At 46.5% G+C, this 14,284-nt stretch overlaps 1 protein-coding gene and 1 long non-coding RNA gene across 2 annotated transcripts in view; one reads left to right on the forward strand and one right to left on the reverse strand.

Moving 5' to 3' along the window:
• The window catches only part of JADE3 (jade family PHD finger 3), a 97,748-nt gene extending 96,795 nt beyond the window's left edge, over window positions 1-953 (reverse strand). Inside the window, exon 1 of the mRNA XM_075060785.1 lies at window positions 826-953. The gene's annotated coding sequence lies outside the window, so the exon portion shown is untranslated. The remainder of the gene's footprint in view (window positions 1-825) is intronic.
• Window positions 954-1,186: 233 nt separating this feature from the next.
• LOC142045940 (uncharacterized) overlaps window positions 1,187-14,284 on the forward strand; it is a 56,641-nt gene continuing 43,543 nt past the window's right edge. The window contains exon 1 of the long non-coding RNA XR_012654865.1: window positions 1,187-2,000. This is a non-coding gene — a long non-coding RNA (uncharacterized LOC142045940). The remainder of the gene's footprint in view (window positions 2,001-14,284) is intronic.

Here is a 14,284-nt window from a genome sequence, read left to right on the forward strand (position 1 = left end):
ACAAAGCCCTCATCGGTTCTTTTGGCATTATCACAGTATTTATAGTTTAAGTGCCAAGAGATCATAATAAAAAATAATTAAGTGCAGGCTGACATGGTGAGCCCATCCACAAATCACCTTTGCTTTCAGCTTGATTAGCACAAGAGGCTCATCTACACAAATTACATTTTCGTGCAGGGAGGCATTTATTTCTTACATCCACTGATCAATTTAAGCGGCATCAAAATAAGCCACTCTAAACAGAAATAACTGCGCCCCCGTAGGGTTTTGCACGGGTTTAACTAAAATCGGTTTTAAAAGATCACAATGCTACTTAAACTGGTGCAACTTTCTCGAACTGACAAGGCCTAAAGTGGCAGCACCCCTACCCGCGAGAGCCTTGATTCAGCACACAATGCGGGAGCCGAGAGCGACAGAAATCAAAGGGACGCTTGTAGCTCGTGCACTTGTTATTGCCCCTTTGTCGGCACACGTGGGGGCCGAAAGGGAGAGAAAAGTTCTGCGAGGAGCTGCCGAGCGAGTCAGCCCCAGGCTCCCCCCACAGGATCCGGCTCCCACGCACCCTGCACCCCGATGCTGCGCCGCCGCCAGGCGCGGCTGCCTTCGCCCCGGTCGCTGGCGCCCCCGCCCCAAATGCTGCCTCAGGTCCCGGGCCAGTGCTCCGGAGCCGCCTAGGGAGACAAGCCCCGCTCGGGGCCCTGCAGCCGCCACCACTGCCGCCCCCGGCCCTGCCTGGAGAGGGAGCCGCGCAGCCCCCGCGGCCTTGGCGCCAACTGCCCCGCGCCGCCTCCAACGAAAGGCTCCGGCCCGCAGGGCCCCGCTCACCTCTGCCGCTCCCGCGTCCCCCGGCGTGTGCGGCCGCAGCAACTCCGCGGCGCTCAGGCCGCTCCGGCCGCTCATCGCCCTCCCCGGCCGGGGCGTCCCGCTGCCCCTCCTCAGTCCCAGCCGTGCGCGCGCCTAGGCCCCGGCCCCCGCTCATGCCGGCCCCGCGGCTCGATGCTGGCGCTGGCAGGCGGCAGAGGCCGACACACTACAGGAGCACCTTTATTGTACAGCAGCCGCCCGCGGCGCCAAGGCCCCGACCCCTTCCCGCCCGGCCGGCCGTCCCGCCGCCGCTGCGCAGAGCAGAGTTGCCTCCCCGCCCCAGGGCCCCTCGGCGCCCCTTGCCCGAGCCCGCCGAGGATCGGGTCCTACACGCCGCCCGCGGGGCGGGTAGCGGGGCACGGGGACCCCCTCGGTGCCACCCACCCACCCACCGACCCCCTGTTGGCTCCTTGGCTGTGCTACAAGGGCGGAGGCTGCTCGGATCCATCCCCCTCCCCAGCGAGCGCGCAAGGGCCGCCCTCGAACAACGGAGCAGGTGGCAGAAGGGGAAGCCGAAGCGGACACGGGAGCTGGCTCAGGCCACACACACACACCCAGCCAGCCCGGCAAGAGGCACGATTCGAGCTCGGGACCGCCAGCCTCAGGCCTGCGGAAAGCAGCTGCTGGGCTGTTTTTAACGATCCTTGGGCACCTTGGCCCTGCTCCGGCACCCACTGAAGCGCACAACATCCCACTGAACTTCATGGGGTTACTCACATGTGGAAGCGTTTGTGGGATCATAGCTTCAGTACGTCAGAAAGTGGTTTGTTTTTAAATAGCACTTAGTGCCATCTCTAAGCACTTTAATTCTCAGTACTTGACATGTATGAATTATATTTGCCGTCTTTAACAAGCGGTTGCATGCCACTCTGGCTGCCACTGCCCTATCTGAAAGAAGCATGCCTCAGTACACCTTTGTGCAAAATACAAAAAGACCTAATTGACAACCAAAACCTGAAAAAAAAAGGAAACAAACCCAATTCAAATAAAACTGACCAAAACAAATGAGAATTACATCATGCTCTGAACTTCGGCAGACCATCAAAGAGAAGGCTCAGCCACGAGGCTGGCACGTTTTATCTTTTAAAAAAAAAAAAGTATCTCAATCTGATTTCACCCACCTCAGTGGATGTAAGGTAAGTGGTGCTTTTTATAAAGCATTTACCTGGGCCCCTGAAACTTCAGGACTTTAAGAATAAGAGTCAGCACTCTGAATTGCACCCAGTAATTAATAGGAAACAAGTTCAGAGAGTTGGTCTGATTTTAAGTACACATTATTAGTTAATCTAAGCTGGAATTTATCACATGGAAATGTAAGACACAATATCTGTCTCAAAGAATTTACACTCTAAGATACTGATCTTCCAGATAGATATGGGAATAACTTTATGTATATGAGTAAATGGGGCTACTTGTGTAGTTTGATAAAAGTGCAAGATTAGAGCCTAAATTTACAATCTCCAGCCCACCATCCTTACAAAATAGACAGTTGCATGCTGCACCTCTGTCAAAGTATAAATTGGTCTTTTAAGTGACAAAAAAGCAATGGATGGCTACATGTAAAGTCTGGCCAGTGACCAGCTTTGGGTTTTACCTGTTTTGACCTATTTCAGATAAAAAGCCCTCATCCATTGCTCTGAGAAACATTACAGTAAAATATGCAATTGAAACAAAGGATGGCAAAAATTGCTATGGGCCACCACTGTTACCTGAGAATCAAAGAGCAGTGATAGCTCCAGTAGGCCATGAGACTGCAGATGTTTTTGGCAAAAGATAACAAAACACCTTCAATAATAGGTGCAGACTTCACCCCAGATAATTCCTTATGCCAAGTATCAGTTATGTCATGGATCAGTTTGGAGGGAAATAAAACACATCTATCTTAGGTACTTATATAGCCTCCATCACCCATAGTATGTGAATACTTCACAATCCTTAATGGATATATCCTCACACCATCCTGTGAGGTAGGGAGGTACTGCTATTCCCATTTCACAGATGGGGCTAAGTTCACCCAAGGTCATGCAGGAAGCCTGTAGCCATGTGCTAGGCTAGAACCCTAAATGCTATCAGCAGTTCTCAAACTTTAGCAACCCAAGGACCCCCATTTTGATTTAAAAATTTTCACAGATCCCTAAGCCCCAGGCCCTGCTTCAACTCCACCCCTTCCCCCAAGCCCTCCCGCACCACTTCCTGGCCCCGCTCCACTCCTGCCCCTCCTCTTCCCATCCCCTCCCGTGAGCATGCCCCATCCTTGCTCCTTCCTCTCCCTCCCAGTGCCTCCTGCAGGCTGCTGCACAGCTGTTCCTTGGCATGCAGGAGATGCTGGGAGGGAGAGGGAGAAGTTGATCAGCACGGCCTGCAGACCCGTTTGAGAAACACTGCACTAGACCATCCTTCCTCTCAGCTACCCACTAGGAAGATAGTGAAGCTATAATAATATGGGTAGACTAAGAAGGGGATAAAGAGCATAACGTGATGACTGCACCCCTGAAAGTCTCACAATCTTCCACAAGTATCAGAGGGGTAGCTGTGTTAGTCTGGATCTGTAAAAGCAGCAAAGAATCCTGTGGCACCTTACAGACTAACAGACGTTTTGGAGCATGAGCTTTCGTGGGTGAATATCCACTTCATCAGATCCACCCACGAAAGCTCATGCTCCAAAACGTCCGTTAGCCTATAAGGTGCCACAGGAATCTTCCACAAGGACTTTATGTACACAATGAACAAGAGAGGTGGCAAAACAGAACCTTTAGTAACTTTTGCATAGCATAGGATATATTTTTAATAAAAGATTTGATTAGACAGAAACCACATTCAAATGGTGAGGATAACTATGTGGTCATTTTTTTCATGTACCAATGATCACGTCATTCTGTAGTCTGTCCCATTGTTGTATGTTTCCCAGAACAAATGCTAGCATGTTGTGATGGGTTGGATCACAGAAACCCCTTTGGGACTGCCACCTGATGTGCTTAGACTACCTCTGGGCCTGTTTTCCCTGCCAGCTTGGGATTTCAGTGCCTTGCCTGGTTTGAGCCAGACACTCTAGTGTGCTACAAACACAGACCCAGGTACGAACCGTGTCTCCCAAAAGCTGCAGGCTTAACTGAAAACCGCTTAAGAAGTGCTCCTGTTTCCAGTACTTAGATACCCAGCTCCCAATGGGGTCCAAACCCAAATAAATCCGTTTTACCCTGTATAAAGCTTATACAGGGTAAACTCATAAATTGTTCGCCCTCTATAACACTGATAGAGAGATATGCACAGCTGTTTGCCCCGTGAGGTATTAATACATACTCTGGGTGAAATAATAAGTAAAAAGTGATTTTATTAAATACAAAAAGTAGGATTTAAGTGGTTCCAAGTAGTGACAGACAGAACAAAGTAAATAACCAAGCAAAATAAACTAAACACGCAAGTCTAAGCCTAATACAGTAAAACTAAATGCAGGTAAATCTCACCCTCAGAGATGTTCCAAAAAGCTTCTTTGACAGACTAGACTCCTTCTAGTCTGGGCCCAATCCTTTCCCCTGGTACAGTCCTTGTTCCAGCTCAGGTGGTAGCTAGGGGATTTCTCATGACTGCAGCCCCCTTTGTTCTGTTCCACCCCCTTATATAGCTTTGGCACAAGGCAGGAATCCTTTCCCTCCCTGGGTTCCCACCCCTCCTTCTAAATGGAAAAGCACCAGGTTAAAGATGGATTCCAGTTCAGGTTACATGATCACATATCACTGTCAGACTCCAAGCCTACTTGCCAGCACGTAGGAAGACAGGAAGACTTACAAGAAAACAGAGCCATCTACAGTCAATTGTCCTGGTTAATGGGAGCCATCAAGATTCCAAGCCACTATTAATGGCCCACACTTTGCATAATTACAGTAAGACCTCAGTTTTATCTTATATGTCTATTTTCAGATACAAGAGTGATACATTTATACAAATAGGATGACCACACTCAGTAGATTATAAGCCTTGTAATGATACCTTAGAAGAGAATTTTTCCATGAAGCATATTCCGGTTACATTATATTCACACTTATTAGCATATTTTCATAACATCATATGGAGTGCACCATCACACATCAGATCTCTTTAGACACCCACAACTTGGAATAAAATACCAAGAACATTTTTCCTTCTGTCCCATCACTTGCAGAGTTTCCTACACCAAGTTACAATGACCTGGGTATCAGGATGGGCAATATTTATTGCTAGACTAGTGACAAGTTTAGAATTCAAAATCTAGAGACTTAAGAGATAGAATTACATTTAGGGGAATATATGATGGATTTTAGCCCAAGTTGGTTCCTCAGTTATTAGACCTTAAAAATTCCATTGTCAGTTAAATATGGACATGCTAATTCCAATCACTTATCAGGCCCATATAGTTGGATTTATAGTGTTTAGAGAGCCAGTCATAGGTGCTGGAACTGGGGCTGCTGCCGTACCCCCTGGCTTGAAGTGGTTTCCATTATATACGGGGTTTAAAGTTTGGTTCAATGGCTCTCAGCACCTTCACTATACAAATTGTTTCGCCAACCCTGGAGCCAGTCTTTACAGAGGATGAATGTGACAAATAATATTAATTCACATTTAAAAACAAATGTTTCTATGATAAATTTTCAATGAACTTTGTTGCATATTCAGTACAGTGGGCTGAGGCCACAGGAGACAATTGACATGGCAAATATGAGGACACGAAGTCAATGGGACTACACATTTCAATAACTGCTTTCCAGTGTGAGCCAGGATTTCACGATCTGGTCCTACATATAAAATCTATACTATGGAAGAAAGAATTACAATAACATTCTCGATCTGTTCCTAGGAAATGCAACAAGATGAAGAAATATAAAGCAGATATGGTGATGTTCTTTTCAGAGATGTCAAAGCAGTTTCCACGTTCTAGGCTGAAAAGATGAACTACAGATGCTCCAGACATCTAGAGAATATGAGGAATTTGCAGGCCCAGATGTTAACATGCCAAACACCGAAAATCATCCCTAGGGAAGAACACTCTGGAAACTAAAAATAGAAAAGAGATGGGCAGGATAAAATGTATATATGTATACCATACTAGGGCTGTAATTATTCAGCTGTATAGAGTAGGCTCCACACAGTATATTAAACCAATAACAAGGTTACATTGAAATAATGTTTAACATCTGAGAAATAAGCTCATTCAGAGTTCGGTAGCATGAATGGAACTGGGGAAAGGATGTATAATCTGAAAGCCTGAAAGTATTTCAGTGACCAATTTCGGGAATCGGGGACATTTTCTACCAACTCTACAGTCCATGTGCAAAAGTGTCACAGGTGGTCAGGAACCTGTGAGGTACAAATGTCACAGGATCAGTCACCTGAACTGAGAACAGAAATTCACAAATATTATGTCAAAGCTCAACATACCCCCTTACTTCAAGAGCATTAACGCCAATTCTGAAGACTGCCAAAATTTTTATTCACTGGTAAGAGTTGATGCACTTGGTGGAACCTTAATGCAGTACTCTTCAAACTGATGAATGGGCATTGACAGATATTATCCAAAAGTAGGAAAGGTACCCCACTTCCCCATGTTTTCACTGCCCCCATTATTTACTTTTTTATATCATTGCAATGTTATAATAGAGAAAAATTACCTAATTAAAATCTAATGACTGCTGTAGGTTTCTTCTGAGAAGTTGATGCAAAGTAAAATCTTAATGAAAAGTCATGTAAACTACAATATTTTTTGTGGCTGAAATTTTAAGTTTTTGTGACATTCAATATTAGCAATGAAGCAAAGAAAAGTTACTCACCTTGTGCAGTAATGATGGTTCTTTGAGATGTGTGTTCCTGTGAGTGCTCCACTCTAGGTGTTGGTGTGTCCCTGCGCCAAAGATAGATTTTTCACAAGAGTACTCAGTCGTGGGAAGGGCATGCACCGGGGTCATCTTGTGCAGACGTTGGCACTTCCTATAGCATGTGCACCCCCGACCGTCCTCTCCGTTCCTTCTCCACTGCGGAGCTCAGCTATGTGAACTCCAAAGTAGAGAAGAGGAGGGTGGGTAGTGGAGCACCCACAGGGACACACATCTCGAAGAACCATCGTTACTGCACAAGGTGAGTAACTTCTTCAAGTGGTGTCCCTGTGGGTGCTCCACTCTAGGTGCTTGTAGAGCAGTACCCCACTAGAAGTGGTAGGGGTTCGGAGTTATGTATAAGTGTGTGATGAGAGCACAGTGAGGCCAACGATAGAGTCTGAGACAAGGTCTTGGGTGATAGCGTAATGCTTTGCAAAAGTGTGCTCTGGTGTCCAGGTTGCAGCTCTACAAATGTTTATTAAGGGGACATTATTCAAGAATGCAATCAATGTCGCCATGGCTCGTGTTGGGTCGGATCTGATGCTCACAGGCGGTTCTTTGTTATGCAGGTGGTAGCAAGTTTGAATACAGGAAGAGACCCATTTGGAGAGTTTCTGTGTCAATATTGTAGAGCCTTTAGAGCACTTTGCTGTAGAGATGAATAGTCTTGGTGACTTGCGAAACTGTTTAGTTCTGTCCAAGTAGAAGGCTACAGCCCATCTGATATCTAGCATGTGTAACGTTGCTTCTCGAGAGTCCTTATGTGGCTTGGGATAGAAGGCAAGTAATGTTAGTTCCAGTTTAAACCTTGTTTAATCTTGCCAAATTATTGATGTAAATATAGTTAAGGTAAGTTCTGTAAATCAAAGGCCATCTTGGTTTAGTAAAAGAACAAGGTAGCCTCCATTTTGTGTTAGGTTGTTGTTCCTCTATACCAAAAAAAGGAAGGAAAATAGGAAGAGTGGGAATCTGATCTTGCCCGGCAACAGCTTCCTATAAAGACAAATGAGGGGAGGAGCCAGGCGGTCTTGAACTTCTGAGCTGTCAGAGGTTCAAGCGTCCAGGTCTCTCTCGTAGTGTAGTACAATCTTGGCACTGGCTATTGGCCTGCAATAGTTACTTACTAATTAAGTTGGGTTTATTTGTTTGTCGTTTTTAGAAAGCAAACTTACACACATGGACTTGGTCCGATTAGTTAGATAGGGTGGGAGTTAAGATAGGGATATGTTCCTGTCTATTCCATCTGCCATCCATGGTTGGTGTACATCGCTGGCTTTGGTCATCCAGATCCTGCAGCCTCTCCATCGCTGACGTCTGAAAAGGTAGAAGAACATCTTTGTGTTTTACAGTGTATGAATGTGTGCTTGTGTTACCCTGAATCTCCAAAGTCATTAATCCACCCCTTTCCTTCCTTTTCCCTTGTCCCTTAGTAAATAAAGTGTTGTTTGTTTGTATTCATGTGTGTGTGTGTGGTTTATTGGAATCCAGGTCTGATAGATGGACTTAATTGGGGGGACTCAGTGGGAGGTAAAATGTAAGGCTCCCCGAAGTCTTCTGATCAGATCGGCCTAAGAAAGATAAAAATCCTTACAGTAAGTGTATGGTATGGTTAATATGAAAGTTTGTAGCCACTTTGGGCACAATTTTGGGTGAGGACGTAACATGATTTTGTCTATAAATACAGCGTACGGCGGTTCAGCCATCAGTGCTCCTATTTCTCTGACACATCTTACAGACGTGATTGCTACTAGGAATGCGACCTTCATTGACATATGCAAGAGCGAGCAGGTTGCTAGAGATTTGAAGGGTGGTCTTGTGAGACATTGGAGCACAAGATTGAGATCCCATGGTGGTGCAGGTTGGCGTACTTCTGAGTACATGTTCTATATACCTGCTGGAAAGCATCATGTAATCAGATGAGTGAATATTGCACCCCCTTTTATATGTTCCTGGAGGGTCATGATGGGAGACAGGTGTACTTTAACAGAACTTATGGCTGACCTCATTTCCTTCAGTTCTAATAGGTAGCCTAGGATCATAGATAGAGGCACTTTGGTCGCATCCAGCTGTTTTTGCTGATACTAAAGGGAGAATCTTCTCCACTTGTGGCAGGATTTCTAGTGGTGAGGCAACGGCTAGTTAGTAATACCTGTTTCGCTTTCTCTGAACAGGTCAGTTCCCCATGTTGGAACCACACAGGAGCCATGCTTTGAGATGGAGCTTTGCTGGGTCTGGATGGAGCGTCAGGCCCTTGTTCTGAGACAGGAGGACCGTCCGTAAAGGCAGCAGTTGTGGGGCACAGACCACTAGATGTGAGAAGTACAGAAACCAAGTCTGGGCCATGTGGAGACAATGAGGATATATGCTTTGTCAAGTCGTATCTTGCGGATGATCTGTGGGATCAGTGGGAAGGTGTACATGAGCAATGCATTCCACAGGATGAGGAAGGCATCCCCTAACAATCCTGGTGCCAGGCCTGCCCTAGTGCAAAATAGTGAACATTTGTGATTTGTTGCTGAGGCAAAAAGGTCAATTACCGGGTGACCCCATTTTTGGAATATCATGCAGAGAACACTGTTGTGGATTTCCCACTCGTTTTTCTGTGAGAATTGCCTGCTGAGGTTGTCGGCTGTAGTGTTTTGGCATCCTGGTAGGTATGATGCTGTGATGTTTCTGTTGTTGCGGATGCACAAGTTCTATAGGTTCATGGCTTCTACGCATAGCAATTGAGACCTGACTCCCCCTTGGAGATTCATGTAAAACATGCATGCCACATTATTGGTGAGAATAGAGATTGAGGTTTCTCGTATGAGTGGGAGGAAGTGTCAGGCATGCATTGTGTACTGCGCGTGGTTCCAGGAGATTAATATGCAGTCGGTTTCCATCACGGACCACTTGCCTTCTACATTGTGGTGACCCACGTGGGCACCCCAACCTATCAGAGAGGCATCTGTTGTAATAGTCACTGATGGGCGGTCTTGTTGAAAGGGAATCCCGGAGCATACATTCCCTGGTTGTTTCCACCATTGTAGGGAGAGGATAACCCTTAGTAGTAGTGTCACGCGTCTGTTCAGAGAGTGTTTGCTGGGTGCATAGACTGTGCTCAACCAGTGCTGTAGACAGCGCATATGGAGTCTGGCATACTTTACTACGAAAGTCGTAGCTGCCGTATATCCCAGAATCTGAAGGCATGTCCTCACTGAAGTTTGTGGGCTGATAGTCACCATGGAAATAAGATTGGTCAATGTAGTGAATCTGTGGTTTGGTAATAGTGCCTTGGCTTGTATGGAGTCTAGGTCGGCGCCGATAAACTCCAATTGCTGGGTTGGTTCCAGAGTGGATTTCCTTTAGTTTATCTGTAGACCTAGCCAGTGAAGCAGGTCTATTGTGGTCTTCAGCATGCCTGCCATTTCTTGTTGGTTGGCACCCTTGAGAAGGCAGTCATCCAAATAGGGGAAGATTATGCTGCTACTACTGTGAGCATTTGAGAATATTCGGGGAAGAGTAGACAGTCCAAAGGGAAGGACCCTGTATTGGTAGTGGTTGGGTCTTACCGTGAACCGCAGGAATGGTCTGTGGGCAGGATATATTGCAATATGGAAGTATGCATCGTGAAGGTCGAGGACTGCAAACCAGTCCTCCCTGTCTAGCGTTGGGATTATTGTGGCCAGAGTGACCATTTTGAACCCGTGGTTCCGTACAAACCTGTTGAGTTTTCGGAGATCTAAGATTGGTCTCCATCCCCCTCCTTTCTTTTCTGTCAGAAAATATTTGGAATAAAAACCCCTCCCTTGGTATTGATGTGGTATTGGTTCTACAGGACCCAGCAGTAGGAGGTGGTCTACTTCCTGTTGCAGAAGGTGCTCATGAGAGGGGTCCCTGAGGAGGGATGGGGAAGGGGAAGGAGGATGGTTGTGAAAGGAAAGGTGTAGCCAGATTGTATGATCTCTAGAACCCACTGATCTGTGGTTATCGCAGCCCTGGCATGGTAAAATGGGCATAGGCGGTGACCAAAATGGTGGGATGGGGTATCTGTTGGCACTAGAGGTGTGGTGAGGTCATGCATACTCTCGACCAGTACTTCAGAATTGTGGCTTAGATGTAGATGGACAGGTGGACAAGGCCTGGTTCTGTGGAGCTTGTCGTCTCTGAGCCTGTTGTTTGGGTCTGTTCTGAGTGAAGTATCACGGTTGTTGACGGTTAAATGAGGTGTCTCATGAGCTCTGGTATGGTGTAAACCGTGGGCGTTTGTCAGGCGGAGGATGTATGCCCAGCGTACGCAGCATCGCTCAGGAGGCCTTCATGGTAGGGAGGACGTCATCTGTGTAAAACGAGAATAGTTTACCCCTATCGAAGGGGAGGTCCTCCACTTTTAGCTGTAGTTCTTTCGGAATTCCCAAAGCTTGCATCCATGATGTTCTTCTGATAACTACAACTGTTGCGGTTGTTCGGGCAGCTGTGTCCGCTACATCCATTGAGGCTTGCAGAGCTGTGCGGGCTATTAACTGACCCTCATTAATGATGCCGTTAAGTTGAGGACATGTATGCTCGGGGAGGAGTTCCATGAGCTCTTGTATTTTACTATAGTTAGAATAGTCATAATTTGCTAGTAGAGCAGAATAGTTGGCAACTCTAAGCAGAAGGGTGGCTGGCGAGTAAACTTTCCACCAAAAGAGGTCCAGTCTCTTGTGTTCTTTATCTTGTGGGGTGGCACAGAAATGAGGCCGTTTACTGCGCTGATTGGCAGCCTCTACTACCAGAGAGCAGGCTTGAGAGTATGAAAACAAAAATTCCATGCCTTTGGCCAGAACAAAGTATTTCCCGTCAACTCGTTTGGTGGTGCCAATGCTGGTGTCTGCCATATTATCTCCGCAGACTCTACTATAGCCTCATCCCTGGGGAGGGCAATCTTAGTCAATGATGCCGGTTGTAGGATTTTTAACAACTTGTGTTGTTTCTCCTGCACCTCACGTAAGGCAATTTCTTGGCTGTTTGCTACTCCTTTGAAGAGTTCTTGGAACTGTTTCAGGTAATCTGGTGCTGTAGGAGTAGACGGCATCACTGCTTAGTCTGGTGCAGAAGATGAGTGTGGGGCAGCTGGTGAATCATCCATGTCTGCCTATGAGTGTATCTCTTCTTCTTCTATCACTGCCTCATGGGGGTCAGAGGTTTCTCTGTGTGGTAATAAGGGATGTACTCGGAACCTTTTGTGGCTGGGGAAGGGGGACCAGAATAAGGGTTCTGGCATGTGGGCCAAGGACCCCATTGTGGCCAGTGCATGGGGTAAGGTGGTAATGGGTAAGGCCAGTGCTGTCCATACCAGGGCTGTGAATGCTCAGAGGGATGATGCTTAGGCTTCATAGCGTTCCATGTAGGTCTCATCTGTGATGGGGAGGAACGTTGTGAGGAAAAGCAGTTGTTCTGCACATCTTCTTCCTCTCCACTATGCATGGAGATTGATGCAGGACATGAAGGAGGGTACTGTGCCCTGTAGCTCGGGGAGTGTTTGGTGCCGAGCAGTGGTGACTATGGTGCCAAAGAAAGCACTAAGTCAGCAGGATGCAGGAGTGGCGCTGGTCGCGCCTTAGGGTTGCGGTTGACTGTTGGAGCGCTGACTGGTACTGGATTTGACTTGTTAGCCGGCATCAAGTCTTGGGTCAGTGCCGGGGGCGGTAGCATCGATCACGGTGCTCGGCCCTAGGGTAGTCGGTGCCGTGGAGGAGACTTGACAGCTCAATTCTGGTGCTGCGCATTGGGGCTCAGCAGAGGTCTGCTGAGGGACAGTGCCGGAGGAGCCCAGTGCCTCATAAGTGCCCACTCTGGATGAGTGAAGCACTGAGGGTAAAGACCTCACTGGGGAAGCTCTCTTTTTCTGAGACACCCTTTCTGGAGAGATTGAGGCTCGCTTCCTGACAGTTTTGGAAGTTGGAGCCTTATCAGAGCTCAGGGATCTCATTTTATGAGACTCCCCGGAGGACATCTCTTGCAGAGGTTGGAGGGATTTCTCCAGCAGAATCATTTTCAAGCGGAGATCCCTATCACGTCTTGCTTGTGTTGTCAAGTTGGTGCAATGTATACATTTTTGGGAGATACGAGTTTCTCCCAGACAGCGGATGCAGGATGTGTGACCATCAGAGTGCACCCTACAGGAGGCACCAATGGCTGCATGAGACGACCCCTGTGCCTGCGACTGAGTACTACTGCGAAAAATCTCTTGAGTAGGGACACCGACACCTAGAGTGGAGCACCCACAGGTGCTCAAAGAAGAACCTCAAACTTCAAGATGATCTTCTATCTCTAAGCTTGAATTCAATACCTTTAGTGCCTTTGATACAGCTCTCCAAAAGGTGCCCACAGGTTATTAGGGCAGCCTCTCAGTTTAGTCAGAAGAGTACTTCAAAAAACTCTCAGTGCATGAAGTCTCTCAAAAGTGATGGTGGGTGGGGGGACTCAGTTCTGAACAGGATCAATGTGTCCAGACATGCTAAAAAAGAGTACTCCCATGTTAATGAAACAGCGTAACTCTTCTCAGAGAGGAACTACTGAAATAAGTTTCCCAGTTTCTGTTGTTAAGTTCCTTTAAAATGTTCTCTTTTCTATCCCCACTATATTTATAATGGCCTTTTGAGCAGGCCCAACAGTGCACCAGTAATGCTCTGGTAGCAAGTGCATGTGCTGACTAAATAAAACAGGGACTCTCAAATATTTTATCTGGTCGGGGGAGAGAAGCCTTGACCTGGGAGTAATGTGTAGAGCCTTTAGTAAGGCTTTTGACACAGTCCGACATGACGTCATAAGAAAACCAGAGAGATATGGTCTAGATGCAATGACTATAAGGTGAGGGCACAACTAGTTCAAAATTAAAAAATCAATAAGTACTAGTGCATGATTTGCTGTCATACTGGGAGGACACATCAAGTAAGGTACTGCAGGGATACCTCCAGAGTTTGGCACAATTCAGTATTTTCATTAATAACTTGGACAATGCAGAGGAGAGTATGCTTATAAAATTAGCTGATATCGAGCTGGGAGGATTGCAAGCACTTTGGAGGACAGGATTAGAATTCAAAGTGATCTTAATAAATTGGAGGATTGGTCTGAAATCAGCAAGATGCAATAAAGACAAGTACAAAGTACTACACTTAGGGAATAACTGACTGGGCAGTAGTACTGCAGAAAATAATCTGGGGGTTATAGTGGATCACAAATGGAATACAAGTCAACCATATGATGCTGTTGCAAAAAAGGGAAGTGTCATTCTGAGGTGTATTAACAGAAGTGTCATATATAAGACACGAGAGGTAACTGTTCTGCTCTGTGTGGCACGGGTGAAGCCTCAGCTGGAGTAGTGTGTCCAGTTTTGGGCACCACACTTAAAGATGTGGATGAATTAGAGATGAGCAACAAAAATAATTTTAGAAAACCTGACTTGAGGAAAGGTTAAAAAAACTTGCAAAAAAACAACTGAGGAGGGACCCGTAACAGCCTTCAAATACATAAAATGTGTTATAAAGATGGTGATCAATTGTTCTCCACATCCACCAAGGGAGAAGAGGACACCAAGGACAAGTAGT

The sequence above is a fragment of the Chelonoidis abingdonii genome, chromosome 1 (assembly GCF_003597395.2).
Source record: "Chelonoidis abingdonii isolate Lonesome George chromosome 1, CheloAbing_2.0, whole genome shotgun sequence".
In the NCBI taxonomy this organism is placed as follows: domain Eukaryota; kingdom Metazoa; phylum Chordata; order Testudines; family Testudinidae; genus Chelonoidis; species Chelonoidis abingdonii.